Source organism: Pipistrellus hanaki, assembly GCF_964339955.1.
Source record: "Pipistrellus hanaki genome assembly, chromosome: X".
NCBI classification, from domain to species: Eukaryota; Metazoa; Chordata; class Mammalia; order Chiroptera; family Vespertilionidae; genus Pipistrellus; species Pipistrellus hanaki.
In genome coordinates this window covers 72,981,632-72,996,251 of record NC_140524.1, presented here as the reverse complement: position 1 = coordinate 72,996,251, position 14,620 = coordinate 72,981,632, and positions in this window count along the sequence as shown.

The window sequence follows — 14,620 nt, the reverse complement described above, 5'->3', positions numbered from 1 at the left end:
ATTTTGGGGGAAAAGAAACCAAAGAGTATAAAGAGAAAGCTTCCTCCATATTGGCTTACTCAGGATTTGGAATCAGGCTCCCTGAGTCACAGTACTAGTACATCTGAAAATGTTTTTTTCTGTATCTCTGAGTACTCTAGTGTGTATTTTATGCTTGCCTGGTAAATTCTGTAACATAAAAATGGTTTTCTGACCAAGAAACATGCAGTCGAAGTTGCCCCCTTGAGGTAGCACTTCGGGAGAGCAGGTGGGTGGGCCCACTCAACCAAGCCCTGATGCCAGGTAGGCACACCTCCAGTGATTTGCTAGGTCCCAGTTCTCACCAGACCCCAACAACTGGGCACCCTGGTATAGCTCCAGTGGACTCCAAAGAGGACAGGAAAGCCCTTTCTGGAACCAGATATTTGAATGGTGAGTTTCCCCCCGGGCGTCAGTTAGAGTTCAGGCCTGCCTTTAGGGTCAGAAGAAGTAGCTGATAACTACTTAGGCAAATTATTTGCCTCTGGTTAGGGATTTTCCATGGGTGGAAGTCAATACTTGGACTGACTGTTGTGTGAATGTGTGAGAGCCTGTTTGAAGCGAAAGCTACCTTGTGTTGTCCTGTGCCTGTTAACTGGGAGGGATTACATGGTTTAACTGCAAACATGGAAAGTAGTTCCTCTAAACCTGCTGCCTTCAAATGTATGGTAAAGAATATTAAGAAGGGCTCAGACTGCTGCCTGCAATGCACATGTCTCTCTGTGAAATCAGGGGCTCCCAACTTATGGCTGAGGATGGAAAACAGAAATCCCAGGCCTGGAAAATCCATTCTTCCAAAATAATCCATTGGGAAGAATGCTGAGATTCAGTGTCGGGGAGCAGTGCCCCAAACCAGGGACAGAAGACATATCTCTTGGTGTGAACTTTTAGTGTTGCGCATGCCGGAATGAGAGTGTGTGTTGATGTTTTATGTCTTTTTGTTGTTTAATTTGTTTAAAGATGGGGCAAGTCCTGCTTTGGGGGAAGCCTAGTTATGTGTGGTGAGGTTGAACGCGTGACAGAGATTGCAGGACATCCCACCAGCTGCCATAAATCCTTATTCTTGAGGACTTATCTTGCTCTTTCTGTCAGGGTATTAGCCCACCAGAAACTCTTAGCTAGTGATATTTCTGTCTTTAATGCCTGTAATGCAATTTTGGCTTTCTAACTTTTAGGGACTTTAATTGCTCTTCCCTGATTTATGATTTTGCCATGCTTGGTTAAAAGTTTCAAGATTCTAAGACTATTTTCAAGAGAATTAAAAAAGTCATAAAGATCTTAGGGAAGTTTAAAAAAAGAACCACTAGTTTATAGCCTGCCTGTAACAGGCCCTTATCTTCCCTGTCAAGAACAGAGTAAATGGTAAATGCAGAAAGGGAGGGGAGAGGGGGAAAGAAAAGAACAACAAAAGAAGCGATTTTACTCTGAGCAAAAAGCTCAAGGTTTCCAAGTGGCAGAATGGGAGGTGGTACTTTCCAAACTTGGTAGGGCAGAGAAATTTGCAAAGCCCCACCCAGCATCACATCCATTAAACATCTGGTTAATACCACCGGGGACCACGTGGTCAGTGCCTGTTTGTGCATCACAAACCTGGGCAGGCCAGCTGAGGTGGAACTAAGGCTGACCTTGGGGACCTGGCAGCAAAGAATGGGTGGGTGGTAAGAGTGTCCTCCCAACATTTTATCTGTGACATTCAAAGTATATAGTATCTGTGATGTTACTAAGATGTAAAAATTTAATGGCCAAATTGAAAATATTTAATTCTGTGACCAAGACTAAATCTTTAATGTTAAAACTGGTTTAAGTTTTGATAATCTTTAAATTGGGTATATTTGGCAACTTTTCTGAATGTAATATTTCAAGAATTTAAGTGAGAGACAGCTTTGTGACACCCCAAGAGCCCTGAGGTAGCACAAATATTTATTCTCTCTCCCTAAAAGAAGTATTTTTGAACTAAATTAAACCAATACAATATACTTGAAATTACATAAAGAAGTAAGCTATGCAGGCTGGGTTGGACAACAAGATTAATGCTTCCTCATGATAATGAGGATGGGCCACATTCCAAGGTTGGCTCCTATTGGAGAGTGGGAATTTTTACCCATTCCAGATATTGTGGACTATGCCCCAGATGGAGTCGTCAGTGCTGACACCAGGCCAGGCCTTGAGATATGGTCTCATGGCCCCTTCCCAGCTTGTAGGCCTTCTTTCATAGATCACTGTCAATTTTCTTGAGAACAGGATGCAGTAAGCTTTATAGGATAGATCATTGTCAACTTTCCTGAGAATGGGATATAGTTACCTACTGCACCAGGTGCTAGGATCCTGTAAATAACATGCTGATGCTACTTAAGAAAAACTGCTTTTAAAAAAAATTGTTTTAAATTGTTTGCTCTGTAACCCCTCACACCCATGAGTGACACATTCAGGAGGCGGCCTCAATGAGCACCAAAGCCCCACTGAAACAAAGCGTGTCTCCAGTGCAGCAGTTCTTCCTTTATAGACACAGAAGGTCCTCACAGACAATTGGCCTGGAGCCAATTCCTCCCAGTGTACCAACAGCAATCAAGGCTTAATTACACCAAGACTTTGCACTCAGCCCACAAAAGGATATAGCAAAAGCGACCACCTCGGGTGATTGGGGAAGCTGAGCTACTGACCCCTATAGGTCACCAACCACACAAAGCCACTCCATCAACACAGGGAGGCAGCCAAAATGAGGAGACACAGAAGCATGCCACGAATGGGAGAGATTGAGGAAAGTAAACTACTGGATGACAGAGTTCAGAATCACATTTATAAAATTACTCAAGAATCTTCTAAAAACCTTTGAGAAACTTGATGAGACCTCCAAGAAGGTTGGTGAGACCTTCAAAGACCTTAATGAGAATACCAAAAATATGGAAATGGACCAGCCAGAAATTAAGCATACACAATCTGAAATAAAGAATATACAGAAACTCAATTATAGATCAACGTGACCCAAGAATCAAACCAAAGATCTGGAATATAAGGAAGCAAAAATCACCCAATCAGAGAAGCAAAAAGAAAGAAGAATCCAAAAGTGTGAGGATAGCATAAGGAGCCTCCAGGACAGCTTGAAGCGTACCAACATCCGGATTTTTGGGGTGACAGAAGAAGAGAGCGAGCAGAATATTAAAGGCATATTGGAAGAAATAATGACAGAAAACTTTCCCTTCCTGGTGAAACAAATAGACCTACAAGTTCAGGAAGAGCACAAAACCCCAAACAAGAGAAATCCAAAGAGGACCACACCAAGACACATCATAATTAAAATGCCAAGGGCAAAGGACAAAGAGAAAATTTTACAAGCAGCAAGAGAAAAACAGCTAGTTACCTTCAAAGGAATACCCATACGACTGTCAGCTGATTTCTCAACAGAAACTATGCAGGCCAGATGAGAATGGCAAGAAATATTCAAAATAATGAACAACAAGAACCTACAATCAAGATTACTCTACCCAACAAAGCTATCATTCAGAATTGAATGTCAGATAAAGAGCTTCACAGACAAGAAAAAGTTAAAGGAGTTTATCAACACCAAACCAGGATTACATGAAATGTTGAAGGGTATTCTTTAAGAAGAGGAAGAAGAACAAAAATGTAAAGGTAAAAAATTATGAACAACAAAAAGACATCAAATACATACCTACCAACAAGTGAATCTAAAAATCAAGTGAATAAAAAATCTGAAGAACAAAATGGACTGGTGAATACAATAGAATCAGGGACATAGAAAGGGATTGGACTAACAATTCTCAGGGGTAAGGGGGTCTGAGGGGTGTGGGAAGAGATTGGACAAAAATCTTATACCTATGGATGAAGACAGTGGCGGGGGTAAGGGCATGGGGTGGGGCTGGGAATCAGGTGAAGGGGAGCTATTGGAGGGTGGGGAAAGAGGAACACCTGTAATAATCTGAACAATAAAGACTTATTATATTAAAATAAATTGTTTGCTCTGCAAAAACAGGATGGAGTGAATGTGTTTAAAAACTGTCCTTCACAAAGGATCGGGGCTGCTCTCTGGATTTGTTGGTGGAGCGAGAGCAGATGCCGGCCGGCTATTAAAGGCTCCCTAAATTTTAATTTGGTCTGGACTCCAGTGGTCATTTACTCATATTCACTCCGCAACAGCTCCCAGGGGCATATGACTCCCAGCCAGATTAGCGTGTCCTCTCCTTGAAAAGAAAGGGCAATCATGTTAACATCATAAAATCCAGTCACTCAAGAGGAGACTGACTGTGCTCTTTGTTGGAGGAAGAGCCCAGTTGCCCCTCTCCCTGTAAAAATTAAAAAAAAAAAAAAAGTCTAAAAGAGAACAAGGGCAGATAGAAGAATGAGATCCTTTGACCGGTCTTCTCCTCCCTATGCAACTCAGGGATGATCTGATCAACCCAGGGATGATCTGATCTGAAAAAGATGGCGATTTACAATCTCAGCCTCCCCCTACAGAGGAGAGCTATCTTGATAAGGCTCCAACCACCCTGAGGTCACTATGCCACCAGAAACAGCTTTTCTAGGCTGTGAAAGGAGTTGAAGCACTAAAAATAAAATAAAATAAAATAAAATAAAATAAAATAAAATAAAATAAAATGAAATAAAAGAGAGAGAGTTAAAATGTCTGCTGGAAGATCCAGGTGACTTAACTGACTAGTTAGACTAAAAAAAGGGGGAATGATTTGAAAGTTGGCTATGGCTATCTGAGAAGGGAAGCACCTGGCTGGCCCTAGTGTGCTTCCAGCAGATGTAAGATTTCCAAACCTGGGGGCCACAGTGGGACTCAGAACCTAAATAAAGCCTCCAATATTCAACAAGGCAAAGAACAAGGGCCTTCCGAATTTACCAAGACTACAAGATCAAATGAGAAAGAGAGCAAGCAGACCCTGAGGACCTGTTGGGCCAAGAAATATTAAAAATTGCATTTTGTGCCGAGACCGGTTTGGCTCAATGGATAGAGCTTCGGCTTGGGGACTGAAGGGTCCTGGGTTCGATTCTGGTCAAGGGCATGTACCTTGGTTGCGGGCATATCCCCGGTGGGGGGTGTGCAAGAGGCAGCTGGTCGATGACTCTCTCTCATCGATGTTTCTAACTCTCTATCTCTCTCCCTTCCTCTCTGTACAAAATCAATAAAAATATATTTAAAAAAAATAAAAAAATTGCATTTTGTTACCAATTGTTGGCCTGACATATCAAGAAAACTGCTAAGTTAGAGAACTAGAAGGACAGAAGTGCAGAAGAGCTGTTAAAAGAGGCTCAGAAGCTCTATATACATAAAATAAGAAAGGCAAAAAAAAAATTCAACAGAAAACTAACATAATATTCACAATTTTAAAAAAAAGTGGCCTAGGGAAGGGCTGGCCCAGAGGGCCAGAAACAGAAGCCACAACAGTAACCTTCGCATGTTATCTCTGAGGAAGATCGTACCAGTTTAAATCCAAGCTACTAGAAGCTGAGAACAGGATGCTGTGCCTGCTCCCTCCTCCCCCTGTCTTTTCTCCAGCCTCACATGCATATACATAATTTTACAAAGTCTTTGGTAACTTAAAGACTTTGTATCATTGTTGGATTAAATGATAAACATCTAGAATATAAAAAACCTGAAACATTACCTGTTACACAAGTTTTAATTCACCTGCTCTTAGCTTTTATTGCCGAAGGTTTCTTGTACTTTGTTGAAGGTATATTTTCTTGAAAGTAAGAGTGCATTTAAAGTGTGCTTGTAAATGTTAATCTAAGAAATGTTGGCTGTTTACTTTTTGGTTATCATTGAAAAATTAAGATTTCTAAGAGTGAAAAATTCTAATACATTTTAAAGAAGAAAAAAGAAAGAAAAAGTCTGTACAAATTTGCTGAAGGTATGACAGAAAGAAATAATATTAGAGTAGAAATACTTAATGGAAGGACTAAGGCATGGTTATGCTTTTTGAAAGACATTTTTAATGTTCTTCAAATGGTTATTTCTGGAAGTTGTAAGAATGTTTTTGAAAGTTTTAAGAATGTCTGTGGAAATTATAGGAAGTTTGTAGAAAGAAATGCTAAAAGGAAACTGATTAAATGGTACAGGCCAGTAAGCCAGGACAAGCAGAACAGGGAAACAGATATTAAAACAGCAGTTTGCAACCACCTAGAAAACTCTATCTTCCCTAAACCAAGGACCCTTAAGAGTCAATGATTTGTATTTTGCCTCCCTGAACAAAGGGTAAATAGTTTATGTCAAAGTACTCAGGGAGACTGATGGGAGAAATACAATTAGTGACATTTGCTATCCACATCCAAGGACAAATGAAGTTAGAAAATAAGCCTTATTTTGGTTAATACTTTCCTACTAAAACAATTATGTTATATTAATCAGGTATTTAATAAAAAAAGACCATCTTTTAATCATAGGAACTGAAATTTGCTAGCTTATATTTCTGTCTAGTACAATTTAATGTTTAATCTTTTGGTAAAATCAAGTTTGACAATCCTTCAAGGGTTTGAATTTTAAAAAGCTTTCTCTTGATCTGGAATTCGCTTTAGAATCATCCCCCTTCCTCTAAGAAAGCCAACAGGTTATAGAACAGCTAATAGAGAGAATCAGTAAGACCTAAACTCATAGATGGTACTCCAAACCAGATCTCTGGACTGCCATTATAATCTCTTGTGTAATGAAGATGAAAAAAAAAAAAAAGACTCCAGCTGCTGAACACCCTACTCCCTAGCTTTGTGTCTTCTATTGAATTCCCAAGGATGAAAATCAGGTTGAGGATCAAGTGCTGGAGTGGGTGGGGGATGATGAGGAAAATAAGACATTTATTAGGGGAGGCTAGCAGCCTGACTCTATCTAGTTAAGTACTATCCCTAATGCACATTCTTTTAAAAAAATAAATCTTTATTATTCAGATTACTAGAGTTGTTCTTGGTGTGATCCTTTTTGGGTTCCTTTTGTTGGGGCCAGATCTCAGGGCAGAGCACAAGTAATGGCTTCCCATCAGCCCCGCTCTATGAAGCCCCTGTGTCTTAGTTTCCTTTGGTAATTACTGTATGCTCCTTTGAGAGAAAGCCACCCTTGAGTTTTGCCTGCTGCCAGACACTCCAGTTTTTGCCTATATGAGTCTGGGTCTGCAGAGTCTGGCTTGTAACTCGAGTTCAGAGCAGTGGGGAGCTTTTGTATCCCTCCTGATTGAGAAACTCAGCCCCATGCTCAGTTGCCAAACTGGCTAGGCCCAGGCTGTTTAGATTACAATGGCTTTTTAGTATAGTTTGATACTATGTAGTGTGATACTTCCAACTTTGCTCTTCTTAAGACTTCTGAGGCTTTTATGGTCTTTTTTGGTTCCATATAAATTTTTAGAATATTTGTTTTACATCTGTGAAATATACCTTTGGTATTTAAATAGGAATTGTGTTGTTCTGGGTAGAATGGACATTTTAATGATGTTAATTATTCCAATCCATGAACATGTTACATGCTTCCACTTAAGAGTTTCTCAATCAGGAGAAAGCCACCCTTGAGTTTTGCCTGCTGCCAGACACTCCAGTTTTTGCCTATATGAGTCTGGGTCTGCAGAGTCAGGCCTTGCAATGTGGCCCGCACTGCGCTGTCATCACTGCACTCCGCTGCGTTCCATCACAATGACGCGCGGTGACATAGGAGGCTTGTGATCTCGCTGGCCGCCTCGCTGGCCGCCGTACTTGCTATCTATTACTCATGCGCATAGATAACAAGTCACGCGAGATTCAGGAGGCGTGACCTATAGTCCGGCATCCGATGTGGTTGTGCGGGTGGCAGAGCAGAGGAGAGAGTGAGTGTGCGGGCATAAAAAATACACAGCAGAAGCTGCCAGTTCCTGGCATAAAGTGCAGGCATAAAAATCGCAACAGAATCTGCTATCTGTACCCAGCCAGGCATTTATTGACTGACTTTTTTTTTCTCCACTTCATCTGCCAAATCAAGCTCTCCCTGTGCAGTTTTCAACTTTTTCCTTCTAATGCAGATTTCCAATAAACTACATCTTTTACTGCCAATATTGATCCCAAAATGTCCAGGAAAAGAAAAGTTGACGGTGAAGGCAGACAATTTAATGACAAATGGGAAAATGAATACATGTTTGTGCTTAGAGAGGGCAAACCAGTGTGTATATTGTGTTATGAGACAGTGTCGGTGATGAAAGAGTACAATATACGTCGTCATTTTGACACCAAACATAATGTTAAGTATGACAAATATACTTTGGAAGAAAAGCATAAAATTGTTAAAGAACTAAAAGGCAAACTACAATCACAGCAGCAAATGTTTACAAAGGCTACAGCGAAAAATGATGCTGCAGTGAAAGCAAGCTTTATAGTGGCTGAAGAAATTGCCCGTACTTCAAGGTGTTTTTCAGAGGGTGCCTTTTTGAAGCAATGCATGCTAAAAGTGTGTGAGCAAGTATGCCCAGACCAGATACAGAGTTTTCAAAATGTCAGTTTGTCAAGAAACACCATTGCAGATAGAGTTCAAGAACTCTCAGGAAATCTATCATCACAGCTGGCCGAACAGGCATGCAGTTATCTCGCTTTTTCACTTGCTATCGATGAAAGCACAGACAACACTGATACAGAGCAGCTGTCCATCTTTATACGTGCTACGAAGACCGACCTCTCTGTCACTGAGGAACTTTTGGATGTAGCTGCCATGCATGGGACGACGACTGGTAGAGATATATTTGAGGCTGTGGAGAAATCTATAAATAATTTTAAATTACCCTGGGAAAAGTTGGTGGGGCTAACTACCGATGGCGCACCTTCAATGTGCAGAGAAAAGAAAGGCTTGGTTGGACTAATGAAGGAAAGAATGCAAAAAAGTCACTGCCACACACCCTTGATTACTTATCATTGCATTATCCACCAAGAGGCTATGTGTGGAAAAGTTCTGGACATGAATGACATAATGACCACAGTCATTAAAACTATTAACTTTATACGGGCACGTGGCCTGAATCATCGCCAGTTCCAGCAGTTTTTACAGGAGGTGGGTGCAGAGCATGGAGACGTGCCATACCACACAGAAGTAAGATGGCTGAGCAAGAGCGCAGTCCTAAAAAGATTTTTTGAGCTCAGAGAACAAATTGCTCTTTTCATGCAAAGTAAAGGAAAGCCCTTGCCTGAACTGTCGGATACCGCCTGGCTATGTGATTTTGCTATGATGTGTGACATATGCGAGCATCTCGCCCAACTGAATCTGAAGCTGCAGGGACGCAAACAAGTCATCACGAAGATGTCTGACATGATCACAGCATTCCAGCATAAACTTCAACTATGGAAGTCCCAACTGGAACAGGACAATCTTGCCCACTTTCCCGTTTGTTTGAGTATCTCAACCACTATTTCTGGTACTTTTCCTTGCAGTCGGCTGGCTACCAAAGTTAGCCGTTTACTAAGTGAATTTGAGCGGCGCTTCTCTGACTTTAGAACACAGCACTCAGGCTTTGACATCTTTGCCAATCCTTTTACAGTTGATGTCAACAATGTGCCCCATCACCTTCAGATGGAGATAATCGAGCTTCAGTCTGACAGTGGCCTGAAATCAAGGTTTCAGGATGTTGAAATTGAGGACTTCTACCCTCTACTGCCCCCTGACTCAATGCCAGAGCTCCGACTTCATGCTGCCCGTATTCTATCCATGTTCGGGAGCACCTATCTTTGTGAACAGATGTTTTCAATAATGAATCTGAACAAAAACAAGCACAGATCACGCATTACCGATGACAACCTCCATGCTGTTTTACGGGTTGCTACAGCCCAAGAAATAAAACCAAACATTGACTCATTGATCCGGGGAAAACGGTGTCAGACATCTAGCCAGAAAACAAAACAATGAGCATTTTAGGTACATTCCAATATTACTGTTTTGCTTGATACCAATATTACTGTTTTGCTTGATAGCATGTGAGTTGGTTAACAGCACTGTTAAGGAAAAGATTGTTCCACTCATTTTAAATTCACATTTCTGGTTAACATTGTCAGTTTATGACTGTTCAGTAAACCATTCGGCCCGCGATTGAGGCTGGATTTTAGATTTTGGCCCCTTCTCTGATTGAGTTCGACACCCCTAGATTATGGTATCACATAATTGTCCTCATCCCCCCAATCCCATCCCAAACCCCTCCCTACATATGCCATCACCCCTCCCCCGCTTTGATGTATTAGAGTACACTTGGCTCAATGTCAACCTGCCACCTTTTGTTCATTTTTGTGGGCCAGTGAATGGTGAGCTTAACATGAGGCATCTGATTACCTCCAATGGCCTCACCTGGAGACAATCTTGGCCTGCATCCTGTACCTTGGGTGTGGGAAAACCCCTCCCCAAATAGGAATCTATCGTTGAGGCTTCTGCTGGAGCAGTTGGGAGCATCAGGTTTGGTAAGGACAGGTGTGGTTGGTCTGAACTATTGGTAAGGTTTCAAGGCCTTTCACACACTGACCATCGTAGCATTGGGTTGCTGGTCTATATTGTCAGTTGGGGTTTTCACAGCAAGGAGGTCCAATCACATTTGCTTCTAGGTTACTTTTACCAGACCCTTTTGAATGGGATAGCCTTTTGACTTTCCAAGCTCTCCCTCTATCTCCAATTTTCCCCAAATCTCATCCCATTTCTGGGATTTTTCAGTTGCCCCAGATCAGCAATTAATTGCCCAGCATCATTAATCTCTTGTCCCATGACAGAGACCAGCATGGTTATTAGCATCCTATACTTGATATTGGGGTTGGACTGCAGTATCTTCGATTTTCCCCTGCAGTGAATGTGGTCAAATGAGGCCTTCAAAGACAGGGACATACTGGTAATCCACACCAGCCTAGAAATTTTCACTTGGTGGAGATTAAAAAAAAAAAATCTTTACTTGAGGATATTTTTCCATTGATTTTTTTAGAGAGAGGGAAAGACAGAAAGAAATATCAATGTGGGAGAAGCACATCAATTGATTATCTCCTGCATGAATCCCAACCAGGGCCCAGGCGGGGAGGGTGGGGGAGGACCCTACAACTGAGGTATGTGCCCTTGACAAGTATCGAACCTGGGGCCCTTGGGTCTGTAGACGGATGCTTTAGCCACTTAGTCAAACCGGCTAGGGCAGTAGGTGGAGATTTTGATGCCACTAGTCTATTTGGAAGCTTGGCCTGTTTCAGAAACATCATCCATTCATCATCATATACAGACCTTCAAAAAAATAACAATTTGAAATATACCTATGTTATAGAATCATCTCATGGAAACTCACAAGGTCAGAATCAAATGTGGCTTTAACGATAATCTAGATCGGGGCTGTGATATCAATAGTCCACAAGCACTAGATACCATTAACAAATAAAGAAGGTCATTTATAAGAAAACCTTTCCCTTCCACACACACACAAAAAAATCCTGTCTCCATTCTCCTAACCCACCAAATCTTTAAAAATAATATATGTAGGTGTCATGGTCTGTACGTTTTCCTAATTTTGAAAGAGATCTGGGTTCAAGAAATATTTTGCTTTTTAAAAAAACTACAAGAAAAACAATACAACCCGAGTTTCAGGGAGACAAGAGGGAATAGTAACAACCATGGCAAAAGAGAAAATAAATGCTTCATCTAAAAGGGACAGGCTGCTGCTCAGCTCTAGCTGACTATTCACATATGATGTCTCTTACTTTTAAGTTCATGCAACTAATTTAAAATGTGTCAAAAAGACATGTCTGAGGATTGGCTATAGGTTAGCTTGCAATATTGATCTAACCCAACCTCCAACCTTGGGTATAATGGGTAAAATCACACTCACTGAGTGCCCTGATATTTTCTAGAGGTCACTCAGTTGACAGAACAGGAATTACAACTCCGATTTATGGTTAATTATAATGGGAGAATTCTGGTTTTCCTTAGAGAATTTCATACATTTAGGTAAGTCAAGTATCCCATTAAGTGTTAAATATTACTTAATGGCAGATTTAAAGGCATGTGGCTTTCCCCTCAATAGTATAAAATATTATAGAAAGTATTTTCCATACAACACATGCCACTCCACATCCAAGAAGTTATCAATATAAAGTATAAATTTTTTGCTCTATCCATATAGTATAGTTTAAAAAAAATAATTTTGAAACAAAACATTATGAAACTTCTCTGTAAGTTAGGGTATCATCTCTGCTTTAATATTTTGAATTTAAATAGTTTGTTTTTTTAGTTACATTTTGCTGTTTTGTTGAACTTTCAAGTTTCTCATAAGTTTTAAATAATCTAGTATTATTACTTTTTAATGAGCTTGAGTAGGATATAGTAGTGTGCGAAGTGGCAGGTGGCCAGAGAGGAGCCCAAGCCCAGGCTGGGATTCATCCCAGCCCCGCTGTGTCTGCTTGTGCCTGCTGCTGCTGGGTAGTGCTGCTCGGGAGGCAGGAGAGGCTTGCTCCACTTCAGCTGCATTCCAGCTGTGAGCCTAGCGTCTGGCACAGTCCATCAGCTGAACAGCACTCCTGCTGTGGGAACACATTGACCACAGGGGGCAGTTCCTGTGTTGAGCGTCCGCCCTCTGGTGGTCGATGCAAATCATAGCAATGGGTCAACTGGTTGCTTATAGTTATATATATATATATATGCATATGTATATGTATATGTATATGTATATGTATATGTATATGTATATGTATATGTATATGTATATATGTATATAAATGCTAAGAATTAGGCACAACGAAGGCTCCCCAAAATATATAGCATTAATTACTTACAGGGTCAGACATAACTAACAAATTTGTAAAAGGTCAATATGCAAAAATTTTTTAAAAGGGAGACTTTTAATGCTGAAAACAGGTAAGGGAAGGAAGAAAGGAAGATTCAGCAAAGAACACACAAATCAGTTCATTAACATATATTTGCACTTTATTGTAATTTTGCATCCTGAGATAATAAAATATTATATCTGACAAATGAACGATGACAGAAGCAGCAGTGAAAATTTCCGAGAGGCAGGTATTCTTCATTTTGGCACAGCCATATATAGGTTAAGTTCTTGCAGGGGGTTACTCCAGAACTCAAATGAGAAAAAATGAACTCATTCCATAGGCTATGTAACAATACAAGATGCATGGAAGTTCTTGGTTTGAATGAACATAGCCACTTCTATTCTTTTCTAGAAAAGTTGTCCCAATAGGAATCCTCTGCGAAAAAATAGAAATCCTAAATTTTTCAAACAGATGTTTTGATTAATGCCTGCTTTGGCTACCAGGATTTCTCGTTTTTGCAGGTGAGACTCATATTTATATGTGGTTAGTCCAAGGATGGCAAACTAGCTCATAGATTATATAATTTCAAACATTTGTAACTTGTTTCAAAGTCCAGGCATTAAAACAATTTTATACAATTTGTTTACTAGAAAAATAAAAAATTATGCCAAGGAAAATGCAAAGAGAATAACTTTAAACCTCAGAAACTGATATTTACTCTGATGTTAGAACATGACATTATAACACTTTCCACATTTGCAATCCTATATGTGTGTATGTATGCTTTACATATACATCTAAATAAATTAGCTTAGTTATATAATTCTGAAACAAACAAACAAAACTGAAGGCAAGTTCTAACCCAAAGTTATATAGTTCCATCTTGCCAAAAACACAAACACACATAATCTAGCATTTCATTATTTATGGATTGGGTAAGCAGCCTGTGGAGAGGGTCGAGTAATCTTAGTTACTTTATAAAAGTGGATCCCAACATTTCACCACAAGAATCCCTTTTTTATTCCTTCCCATGTTTTCAATTATTTTGTTTACTAAATTGCATGTAATAGGCTTTCTGATTTTTTTATTATTCTGCGACCATTCACAGCTTCTGATCAGTGTGTCATAACTACTGTTACATAGAATTGAAAAAATGTATGAAAAATGCATGGAAATTCAATGTCATAGTTGACTTGTGCAGCAAATCTATGATCTCTAGTATACTTTTTGAAATATGGAAAAAGATTCAAGGATGCCTTTACTGCTTTCTTCATCTGCCCCAAGTTGGGAACCATGGGTTTATATCTTTCTGCTTTTCTTCCCTAAATCAAGTATTAGCATAATAGCAAACATAACATAACATAACATAACATAACATAACATAACATAACATAACATAACATAAAACACAATTACCCATGTTAACACATAGGGGATTGATAAAATTTACTACTGAAAATCAGATTTACTGCAACATTCATTCTACAGCAATTTATTTAAAAATACAAAACTATGATGTCCAGTATATCTTCCAGTCAACTTAAACACATTAATATATGAAAAAAATTTTCAATTCCCCTGTGAGGTAGAACAAGAATATTGTCCTCACTTATACAATGAGGACACGAGGTACAGAGGAATTAAGCAGCAGAGCTAAGAACTGAATCAACCAGAAGTGACTTGGGTTTGAATTTCATACCACTTTCCTTTCCATTCAATATTATCAATTTATTCCAACTGATCTTTTTGAGGATGTGGGGCTTAATAAGTCACTGAAACAGATAACGGATAGGATATGAAACTTTTTACATTAATGTTAAAGTAGGTCCTCCCATATCTCCATTGTTGCTACAGCTATAATTTTTGT